The sequence below is a fragment of the Prionailurus viverrinus genome, chromosome B2 (assembly GCF_022837055.1).
Source record: "Prionailurus viverrinus isolate Anna chromosome B2, UM_Priviv_1.0, whole genome shotgun sequence".
Taxonomy (NCBI): Eukaryota; Metazoa; Chordata; class Mammalia; order Carnivora; family Felidae; genus Prionailurus; species Prionailurus viverrinus.
Window position 1 is genome coordinate 8,676,865 of NC_062565.1, and position 10,866 is coordinate 8,687,730.

A 10,866-nucleotide genomic window follows, 5' to 3' on the forward strand; every position below is an offset into this window, starting at 1 on the left:
AGCTGTAATAATTAAACAGTATGGTACTGGCCCAAAAACAGACACATAGATCAACACGACAGGATAGAGATGCCAGAAATAAACACACATTTATATGGTCAACTAATCTATGACAAAGGAGGCAAGAATATACAATGGGGAAAAGACAGTCTTTTCAATAAATGGTGCTGGGAAACTGGACAGCTACACATAAAAGAATGAAACTAGACCACTTTTTTACACCATACATAAAAATAAACTCAATATGGATTAAAGAACTCAATGTGAGACCTGTAACCATAAAAATCCTAGAAGCCAACACAGGCAGCTATTTCTCTAACATCAGCCAAAGCAACATTTTTCTAGATACATCTCCAAAGGCAAGGGAAACAAAAGCAAAACCAAACTACTGGAACTATGTCAAATGTAATGCTTTTGCACAACAAAGGAAATTGTCAACAAAACAAAAAGACAACCTACTGAAGGGGGAAGATGTCTGCAAATGATATATCTGATACGGGGTTAACACAAATATATAAAAAACTACAATTCAACACCAAAAAGAAAAAAAATAATCCAATTAAAAATGGACAGAAAACCTGAACAGGCATTTTTCCAAAGACATACAGATGGCCAACAGACACATGAAACAATGCTCAATATCACTAATCATCAGGGAAATGCAAACCAAAATCACAAAGAGATATCACCTCACACCTGTTAGAATGGCTAAACTCAAAAAGACAAGCATCAACAAGTGTGGGCAAGGATGTGAAGAAAAAGGAACCCTCATGTGCTGTTGGTGGGAATGTAAATTGGTGCAGACACCATGGAAAACAGTATGGAGGTTCCTGAAAAAATTAAAAATACATGATCTAATAATTCCACTATCAGGTATTTAGCCAGGGAAAACGAAAACACTAACTCGAAAAGATATGTGCAGCCCTATGTTCACTGCAGCATTATGAACAACAGCCAAGACATGGAAGCCATCTATGTGTACATCAGTAGGCTAACGGACAAGGACAATGCAGTATACACACACGATGGAATATTACACAGCTATAAAAAGGATGACATTGTGCCGTTTGAGACAACATGGATGGACCTAGCAGGTATCACACTAAGTGAAATAAGTCAGCCTGAGAAAGACAAACGCCATATGATTCTACTCATAAATTCCATCTAAAAAATAAATAAATAAACAAAAAGCAGAATCAGAACTATAAACACAGAGAACAAGCTGATGGTTGCCAGCGGGGAAGGTGGTAGGGGACTGGGCAAGATGGGAGAAGGGCAAATTGGGAGATCAGGCCTCCGGTTATGGAATAAGTCATGGAAGACAAGCAAAAGCGTAAGGAATACAATGACACCGTAATAAGCCAAGTAACGGGAAAGACGGTAGCTACAATTGTGGTGAACATAGCATAATGTATAAACCTGTCAAATCACTAAGTTGTATACCTGAAACTAATGTAACATTGTGGGTCAACTATACTCAAAAAATATAAAATAAAATAAAAATACCTTGCAAGAGCTGTCGACACGTATAGTTTCTGATCTCTGCCCCCACCCCCCCACTCCATTATCTCATGAACCAGGCTTTCACCCCCACCTTTACACCAAAATTGCCTGTCGTGATGTCAGTGACTTCCAACGATACATACAATCATAGATATTCAATCATCTTATAGGACCCTCTCTGCAGCACTTGGCATACTGACCATTCTCTCCTTACGGTACTTTCTTCCCTGACTTCCGGGACCCCACGATCTGTGGGATCTTCTCCTACCACGTCAGCCACACCCCAAGTCTCCTTTGCTGGCTCCTCCTCCTCTCTCCCACTTCCCAACGTCGAAATGCCCCCATGAATCTGGGGACCACCCCATCCGATTTCATCTAGTTCCATGACCTTGAAATACCAACTGCAGATGCTTCTATAACCACCCCCAGACCTCCCCTGAACTTTAGACTCAAATGTCCAGCTGCGTGCTCAATTCCACACCCCTGCCTGATAATGTCGAATAGTTGTTTCAAACCTAAGTCAAAACCAGAACTCTTGACTCTCCCCACCCAACCGCACACACAACCACCACATCACACCCCGCCACCTCGCACACCACCACCACCATCATCTCACACACATCACCGTCATCACCACCACCATCACACCAGACCCTCTCACAACTCTCCCCATCTCATTTAAAGGCAATCCCAACCTTGTACCTGCTCCAGGCAAAAATCGTGGTGTCATCCCTGACTCCTTCCTTCACCCTACATCCAATGCACCAACAAAATCCTGCTGGCTCTATTTTAAAATATATTTTCTGGGGCGCCTGGGTGGCTCAGTCGGTTGAGCGGCGGACTTCAGCTCAGGTCATGAACTCGCAGTTCGTGAGTTCGAGCCCCGCATCAGGCTCTGTGCTGACAGCTCAGAGCCTGGAGCCTGCTTCAGAGCCTGTGTCTCCCTCTCTCTAACCCTTCCCGCTCATGTTCTGTCTCTGTCTCTCAAAAATTAATAAACATCAAAAAAAATTTTTTTTTAACTAATAAAATATATTTTCAGAATCTATTTCTAACTGTACCCATTGCCACATTCTTGGTCCAAACCAACATCCACTCTTGCGTGGATTACTGCCATAGGTAGTCTCCCTGCTACTATCCTTAATTCGCAAAGGACATTTTCAGCCCAGGAGCCAGGGATCCTTTAAAACCTAACTTCATCTCAAGCTTCAGATCAAAACCTGCCAATGGTATTCCCTCTGAGAGTAAAAAAAAACAAAATCAGTGCAAAGACCTGCAAGGACCTACATAATCGGCCTCCTGTCACCTCTCTGCCTCTATCTCCTACCATCCCCTCTTCTCCTTGCATGACACATGGGCTCCTTACTAGTTCACAGCCACCAGGTACACTCATCCCAGGGTCTCAGTGTTGCCTGGATGCCTCAGGGCTTTGCTCAGAGACCACCAGTGAAATCTTCCCAGGCAACTCCCACCTCATCACATATACACACACTTGCTACTCCCCTTCCCCACCCTGTTCCTCGACCACAGCATCTCATACCTGCTTCGATGTTTTCATTACTTGGTTAAGATCTACCTCTTTCTACTAGAAGAGGTACTCCACAAAGGTAAAAGTTTCTGTGTGCTCTGTCCACTGTGTTATCCCCTCTGGTGCCTCAAACTACATCTAGCACATTGCAGCTTCTCAATATATTTCTTTTTTTTTTTTTTTTTTTTACTGTAGATGACCCAGTCTAACAAGAGACGGCCTGAGGCTACCCGCTCTGTCCCGACTATACTAAACCTTTTCCATATTCTGTGAGTATGCCAAACTAGTTTCTGACTCTGAGGGCTCCACACTTGGCTTTTTTTTCTGCCTGGAATATCATCCCCCAAATAGCTGTATGGCTTGCTGTCCACTTCTCTATTCAAATGACACCTCCTGGGAGAGACCTTTCCTAACCACCACATCGAAGACAACCACACAGAGACCAAGCATCCACACACACTCACACTGACCTCTAACCTGACACCGTAACTGCTGAACAGAACTCCATCTCTCTCACCACAGTCACCTCCATCAGCAAAAAAGGCATTACCTCGTTTTCACCACTGTCTCTGTGACACCTACAACAATGCCCAGCACAGAGCAGACAAACAGTATCTGTTGACCAAATGAATGAATGAATAAGATGCGTAAGGTAAATTTAGCTCATCTTTCTTATACTGGATTGGGATCTAAAGCAAACACCTAATAACCCTCAGAGTTTCTTCTACCACTGTTAGTCTATGAAATAAAGAGGCTAAATGAGAAAGGCTAAGACAGGTACTGCCTTCAAATGTTACTAAAGAACTAGTGAAGGACTGTGAATTAAAGGACACATTAAAAGCCATACTTTTTTAATTACACTTTTTACACCCCATATAGCCCTGTGTATTGATTCAAGGAAGGGAAAGGAATGGAGAAAGAAAGAGGAGAGGAGACATACAACATCATGCAGTACGGGGAGTAGGAAACATTGCTAAGCCTCTCATCTTATAGAACTGAAATCCAAAGAAGCAAAAAGATGTGCACACCAACAGAGTTACATTTAGAAGCCAGGCCTCAACGCCAAGCCCCCCCAACTATAGTTCTGCCTCATTGGCAAAGCCCAAACAACGCAAAAGTCTAATGTGATACGAAGAAATAAACATATTCCAGGAAAAAAAAGGGGGGGGGGGTGCAAAGGAAAAACAGGCCTTCAAGAAATGCAAATAGCCAATAAGCACTGGAAATAACGCTCAAGCACACTAATAGTGAGTGTTTAAACAATAAATTATTTTTTTGTCTACCCCACCGATAAAAAAAAAAGACGGACAAAACCCTATTGTTGACCGAAAGCATGGTAAAGCTGGTTTATTCTTTCCAGAAGTCTTCCTAGCAATACATATCAAACTTTAAACCATATATACCCTTTTCTAAAATGTTTATTTTAAGAGAGAGAACACACGCACTTGCGCATGAATAAGGGAGTGGAGAGAAAAAGAAGAGAATCCCAAGCAGGCTCCATGCTGTCAGCGCAGAGCCCAACATGGGGCTCCAGCTCCCAAACCATGAGATCATGACCTGAGCCAAAATCAAAAGTGAGCCACCCAGGCTCCCCAAGACATATACAGTATATCCTGTGATCCACCAATTCCATTTCTAGAAATTCAATTTAGAGAAACAAAGGAGAACAAATATAAAGCAGAGGATCGTAAATCTGGCTGCATAAGGACTTGAACCATCTCATCACTATTTGTAAAGCTTTTCCTTCCAACAAACTGGTAGAACCGTTAGCCCTCAGAAATTTGTAAATGAGTAAGAAGGCAACGAAAGTCTGAGACTAAAAAGAAACAAGACAACATTGAAAGGAAACAACAGATCATACAGTTTTTTTCTCAAAAGGCTGAGGAATTCAAGTTTGATGAAGGGAATATAAATCGTCAGTGAAAAGAGAGATACTGAAAATGTTAGGAAAAATATATAAAGCAATATCCTATAGTAGTGTTATTTGCATTTGAGATTTATTAGGAGAGTTTTTATAGTATCAAATACCCAGGTCTCATTCTGAATTATAATCTCCAAGGAGTGGAATATAAAGACATTAACTTAAAGCTTGCCCAGATGATTCCACTACACATCCCTGATTGAGAACCATCATTCTCCCAGAGATTCCCAACCTTTTTTTTTTTTTTTTTTTTTTTTAGCGTTTATTTATTGAGAGACAGAAAGAGAGAAAGAGCTCAAACAGGGAAGAGCAGAGAGAGGGGAAGACACAGATTCTGAAGCTTGAGTGCTCATTGCATTCACCTGAGGAGCTTTTGAAACCTACCGGCAACTGAGCCCCAGGGCAACTCAATCAATCAAGGGGAACAGGGGCACCTAGCAAGCTGAGTAGGTAAAGCATGCAGCTCTTGGTCTCACAGTCCTGAATTCAAGCCCGAAGCTAGAAGTAGAGATTACTTTAAAAAAAAAAAAAAAAAAAAAAATGGGGGAACAGAGCCTGGAGATTGATACTATTTTTTAAACCTTCTAGTAATTCTTACATGGGTAACCACATTGTGAACCAAAGTCCTACACCAGTAGTTTTCATAGTTCGTGGTTCCCAGATCAGCATGATTAGCACCACTGGGAAACTCGGGAGAGATGAAAATTCCCAGGCCCCACGCCAGACCTACTGAATCAGATACTCTGAGTAAAGCCCAGCAATCTATAACAAGCCTCCAGGTGATCTTGATGTGCACTAAAGTTTGAAAATCTTTATCCTAGAGTTACTCTTTCATAAAAATCATCGAGAATGTTCATCAAAAATATACTACCTCATCAGCTGATTTCAACCAGGGTGCCAAAAAAAAATTTAATGGGGGGAAAGAACAATCCACATGCAATGAAAGAAGCTGAAGCCCTTCCTCACATTACATACAAAACTTAACTGAAAACGGACCACAGACCTAAATTTAAAAGCGAACACAATAAAACTCTTAGAAGAAAATATAGATGTAAATCTGCGTGATGTTAGATTAAGCATTATTCCTTCCTTAGTTGTGACACCAAGAGCACAAGCAACAAAAAAAAAAACTGGACTTCAGCAAAATTAAAAATGTATATGCTTCAAAGAACACCAGCAAGAAAGTGAAAAGAAAACTCATACAACGGGAGAAAGTATTTAGAAATTACATGTCTGATAAACATCTAGTACCAGAATACAGTGAGTACACAAGTCAACAATAAAAAGACAAACAACCCAATGTAAAATATGACAAAAGAAATGAGTACACAGGTCTCCAAAGGTATACAGATGGCCAATAAGCACATGAGAAGATGTCAATATCATTACCTATAAGGGAAATGCAAATCAAAACCACAATGAGATACCACTTCATACACACCAGGATGGCTAAAATAAATAATAACAACAACAGCACTGGCAAAGATGAATATATATTAGATCATCCAGAAAGAGAAAAGAATACAGGGCCAAGCCTTGAGGAACTCCAAATTTAACTGCCAAAAAGAAGACAACCAGCCTATCATAGAGACTAAGAAGCAGCAACCAGAAAAGGAGAAAATCAGTAGGGGATAGAAGGCAAAGGAAGACAGCATGTCAAAGAGGCCAACAAGGTCTGTGCTGCTGAATGTACAAAAAAGGCTGAAATTAATGAAAATGTCTCTTAGATTTACTGATCTGGCATGATATGGAGACGATGGCATTTCCAGATAACGATGGTGACAGCATTACTGAGACGCTAGACTGCCTTTGTGAACATTCCAATGTGGAACACTTTATTCAAGCATAGAAGGTTTGAAATAAATAAGTACCTTGATTATCTGCAATCAGTCTCAAATCCTCTGGAAAGAGAAGTCTGGAAAATAAAAACTCATGAGAAAAAGCGAGCTCCCAACAAGTTCACAAAACCACATAAGGGCTCTTTAAAACTACTTAAAAGGGATTAGACGTCATAAAAGAGAGCTTTCTACAGCCAAGTTAATGATGTTCCACACTACTTCCACCTCCTTACTGACTGGGTCAGGTGTGTTTACATCCACCGAATTTGCCACGATGGTGACCCAGCGTCTGGCCACAGTAATAAACACTGCCTACAAAATAGGGATTAGGCAGTGAGGGACGTATCCAGATCACCTTCCACCAGAAAAACACGTGGCGTCCCGAGATTCAGAGAGAGGTTTTATGAGTATAAAAGGGAACAAGAGTGAAAAATCAAGCCACTGGCTCTTCCGGCCAACTTCTGTTTCAATTCTTGAGGTACAGCTCTGTGAAAGCTACCGAACTGCGAACGCCTCGTCCCCATCCATCACACAAATTCAGCGCAAGTAGGAAAACGAATGAAATTAGATTTGACAATAAGGGACGAGTTCCTTTAAATATTCCTCGCAGCCCTGCAGCACGCAACGCCAACCACTCTGTCCTCACTTCTGGCAGCGCTCCCCGCCTCCCAATTCCCTGACCCCAGCTGGCAAGTCCCGTTTCAACTACGAAACAAGCCAGCAAACGGCCCGAGAAAGGCCGAAACGGGGGAAACCAGGTTCCGCCATTAAAGGAGCTCTAGCCACACTCCGCCCCACACTGATCTCCCCGCCACCCTTACCCAGAGGTCAGGGAATAACACACCAGTCCAAAGTGAGAGGATCCACACGCCGTTCTGCGGATACGGGAAACACTTTAGATGGAGCTCGCCATGACACTTACGTCCCGCCACGTTTATTTGCGCATGCTCCAAGACGGTGGCCGGGAGAGGGCAAACTGCCTCATCGCTGAAAGCGCGAGTTCAGGTCTAACTTGCTTGGGTAAAGATTACAGTTAGAATTTTTTTGGTTGCAAGAGCGAAATTAGACGCCAGAATCTCAGGTTCTTCGAATCGCTTAACAGCTATCTTCTGCTGAGCTCTTACTATGTGTCAGCCACCATATTAAGCTCTTAGCATTTATTATTATTATTATTATTATTATTATTAATTAGTAGTAGTAGTAGTAGTAGTAGTATTTTACAAAAGGGGAAACAGGGAGTGTAAGTACTTGCCTAAAGTTACTCTGCTAGTAGTGGCAATCCTCTGTGCTGAATTCAACTCTGAAAGAACCTGCTATTTTCATTTCATTTTACTTGCTTCCTCAACCTTTTGTGAAATGAGGTCATACTGGAGAGGAGAGTAGAATAGGACAAAGAACAATTTGATTAAACAATATAGATCATTTAACACCAAGGAAGAAGGGGTTTTTTTTATCCGTTAGAAGACAGTGTAGCGCCAAATATTAAGGCAGTTTAGCAGAGAAAGAGAACTTTCGTGGAGTATACTGATTCTGACCTAGTTCCCTTGTAAGTGTTAGCTCACGTTATTATGTTTTACTCAGGACACTGTGCTTGACCTTGTTTACCAGAAGAGCATCTCCTCTTTCAAAAATGAAGACAATTCGCCATGAGCAAGAAGTCAGAAATCATGAGCTTTGTTTCTAGTGTGATTCCTTCTAATTACAATACCACCCTCTGCTCACCATTTCCATGAAAAAAATCTAAACTGTGACCTAGAGTCCTCTGCAGTCCTTACCCAGCTGAATTAGAATTGCATGTTTATGTTGTCCCATCTCTCTTACTGTAATCCCACTGCCTAGCACATAACCTTGCACTTAATGGCCTCTCCATCAGCATACCTTGAATGAATGAATGGATGAATGACTCCACACCTTTCCCCCCAAGATCTAGCTGAGTTCAGGTAAAGAGACTTTATTGAGTGCACACCACATGATCTCAAGCACTGTGCTGGTTGCAGAACTAGAAAGGAAAAAAAGAGACAAGCCCCTACCACTATTTCAGGCTCCTCCACAGATACAGTTTCGGTGGAGAAGAGCAATGGCTGAGGAAGATGAATGCACGCAGACCAGTGGAGCCCAAGGGGGAGGTTCTTCTTTTTGCATGAGGGGGTCTAGACTCCCCACAACAGAAGTGACAGAAATGGAGGAGGGTAGGCCAGGCCAAGGAGATAGTAAGAGCAAATGCATGGAGGCCTGAAACTGTAAACTCTTACATCAGCAAAAAGAGTTAAAGTGGGTGATGAAGGTACAGAAGGGTTGATAGAGAAAATGCAGGGACCAGAAGCTGAGCCTTGTTTGCCAAAATAAAGATATTAGACCTTATCCTGGATGTATTAGGTAGCACGAAAGTGTCTGAGCAGATTATTCTTTCTGGAGGGTGGGTTTGAGGACAACACTTCAGACATGAATAAATATTGAAAACCTGAATGGACTCATTGGCTGCGAGGAATGGGGAAATGGGAATGGGGGGGGGGGGGGGTGCTTTTAACATCAATCACTTGAAGAGCCGGTGACCAAACCTCTAGGAATTTATCTGACAGAAATGCTCACAGTTACACAAAATGACGTATGTGCCAGATGATTCTTTGAAATGTTGCTTGTAATAACAAAATACAGAAACCCTCTCTGGCTTCTCAGTGGGGATTTGTTAAATACATTTATGGTATCTATACAGCTCTTTAAAAACAACAAGTGTGCCTTATGCTCTCTCGCTCTCTCTCACACACACACACAAAATAAATAAATAAAACTTTTTTTTAAAATTCTGGGGCGCCTGGGTGGCGCAGTCGGTTAAGCGTCCGACTTCAGCCAGGTCACTATCTCGCAGTCCGTGAGTTCGAGCCCCGCGTCAGGCTCTGGGCTGATGGCTCAGAGGCTGGAGCCTGTTTCCGATTCTGTGTCTCCCTCTCTCTCTGCCCCTCCCCCGTTCATGCTCTGTCTCTCTCTGTCCCAAAAATAAATAAACGTTGAAAAAAAAATTTTTTTTTTTTAATTTTAAGGGGCGCCTGGGTGGCTCGGTCGGTTAAGCGTCCGACTTCGGCTCAGGTCATGATCTCACGGTCCGTGAGTTCGAGCCCCGCGTCGGGCTCTGGGCTGATGGCTCAGAGCCTGGAGCCCGTTTCAGATTCTGTGTCTCCCTCTCTCTCTGCCCCTCCCCTGTTCATGCTCTGTCTCTCTCTGTCTCAAAAGTAAATAAACGTTAAAAAAAATTTTTTTTTAATTTTTAAAAAAAGAACAAGGTTGCTTTTAATGTACTACCCAAGACATTGTTAAGCGGAAAAAGAAAGTTTCAACAGTGTTTACAGTGTCTGAGTATAGTTATTGCAATATATACGTATATAAATGTATATGTTGACTATAGGAAGATTTGCTTTTCCTGTATTCCCTTTTGTAACTTTTATTTTTGTACCATGGACATGTACTACTTATTCAAAAAATAAAGACACATTTGATGAATAAAATTCAAACGGCACTTGATAATTTATAGTTACTGGTCTGTTATTTTGTAGTACTTTGATTTTCCTTTATATTAATACTTAAAAAAAAGTTTTGGTGAGATGTACGTAACATAAAATTTACCATGTTATCCATTTTTAAATGTGCAGTTCGGTAGCATCGAGTACATTCACAGTTTTGGGCAACCATACCCCATCCATCGCCAGAACATTTTCATCCTCCCAAACTAATCTGTACTCATTAAACAACTTCCCTTTCCCTCTCCCAGCTGGCTGCTGGCAACCATAGTCCTACTTCCTGAGTGTATATATCTGACTACTCTAGGTACCTCATATAAGTGGAATCATACATTTGTCCTTTTGTATCTAGCTTATTTCATTTAGCATAATGTCTTCAAACATGTCAATATAGTAGCATGCGTCAGAATTGACTTCCTTTTTAAGCCTGAATAACATTCCATCATATGTATATATCACATTGTGTTTATAAAGTTTAAATCTCTCTGCTTTGAGTCTCAAATTAGACTATCAACTTCATAAGAATAGACACTTATTACTGGCTTTTCAGCCCATAATGTAATA

General features: G+C 41.5%; 1 protein-coding gene across 7 annotated transcripts in view; it reads right to left on the reverse strand.

The window, feature by feature from the left end:
* CDKAL1 (CDK5 regulatory subunit associated protein 1 like 1) overlaps positions 1–7,730 on the reverse strand; it is a 712,098-nt gene extending 704,368 nt beyond the window's left edge. For 3 of the 7 annotated variants that reach the window (XM_047858501.1, XM_047858499.1, XM_047858493.1), the window contains exons 1-2: positions 7,635–7,730; positions 6,824–6,867 (exon numbers count right to left, since the gene is read on the reverse strand). The gene's annotated coding sequence lies outside the window, so the exon portion shown is untranslated. Of the gene's footprint in view, positions 1–6,823; positions 6,868–7,611 lie in introns of all 7 variants that reach the window. The other 4 variants (XM_047858500.1, XM_047858495.1, XM_047858496.1 and 1 more) reach the window with 4 other exon arrangements.
* Positions 7,731–10,866: the final 3,136 nt, after the last annotated feature.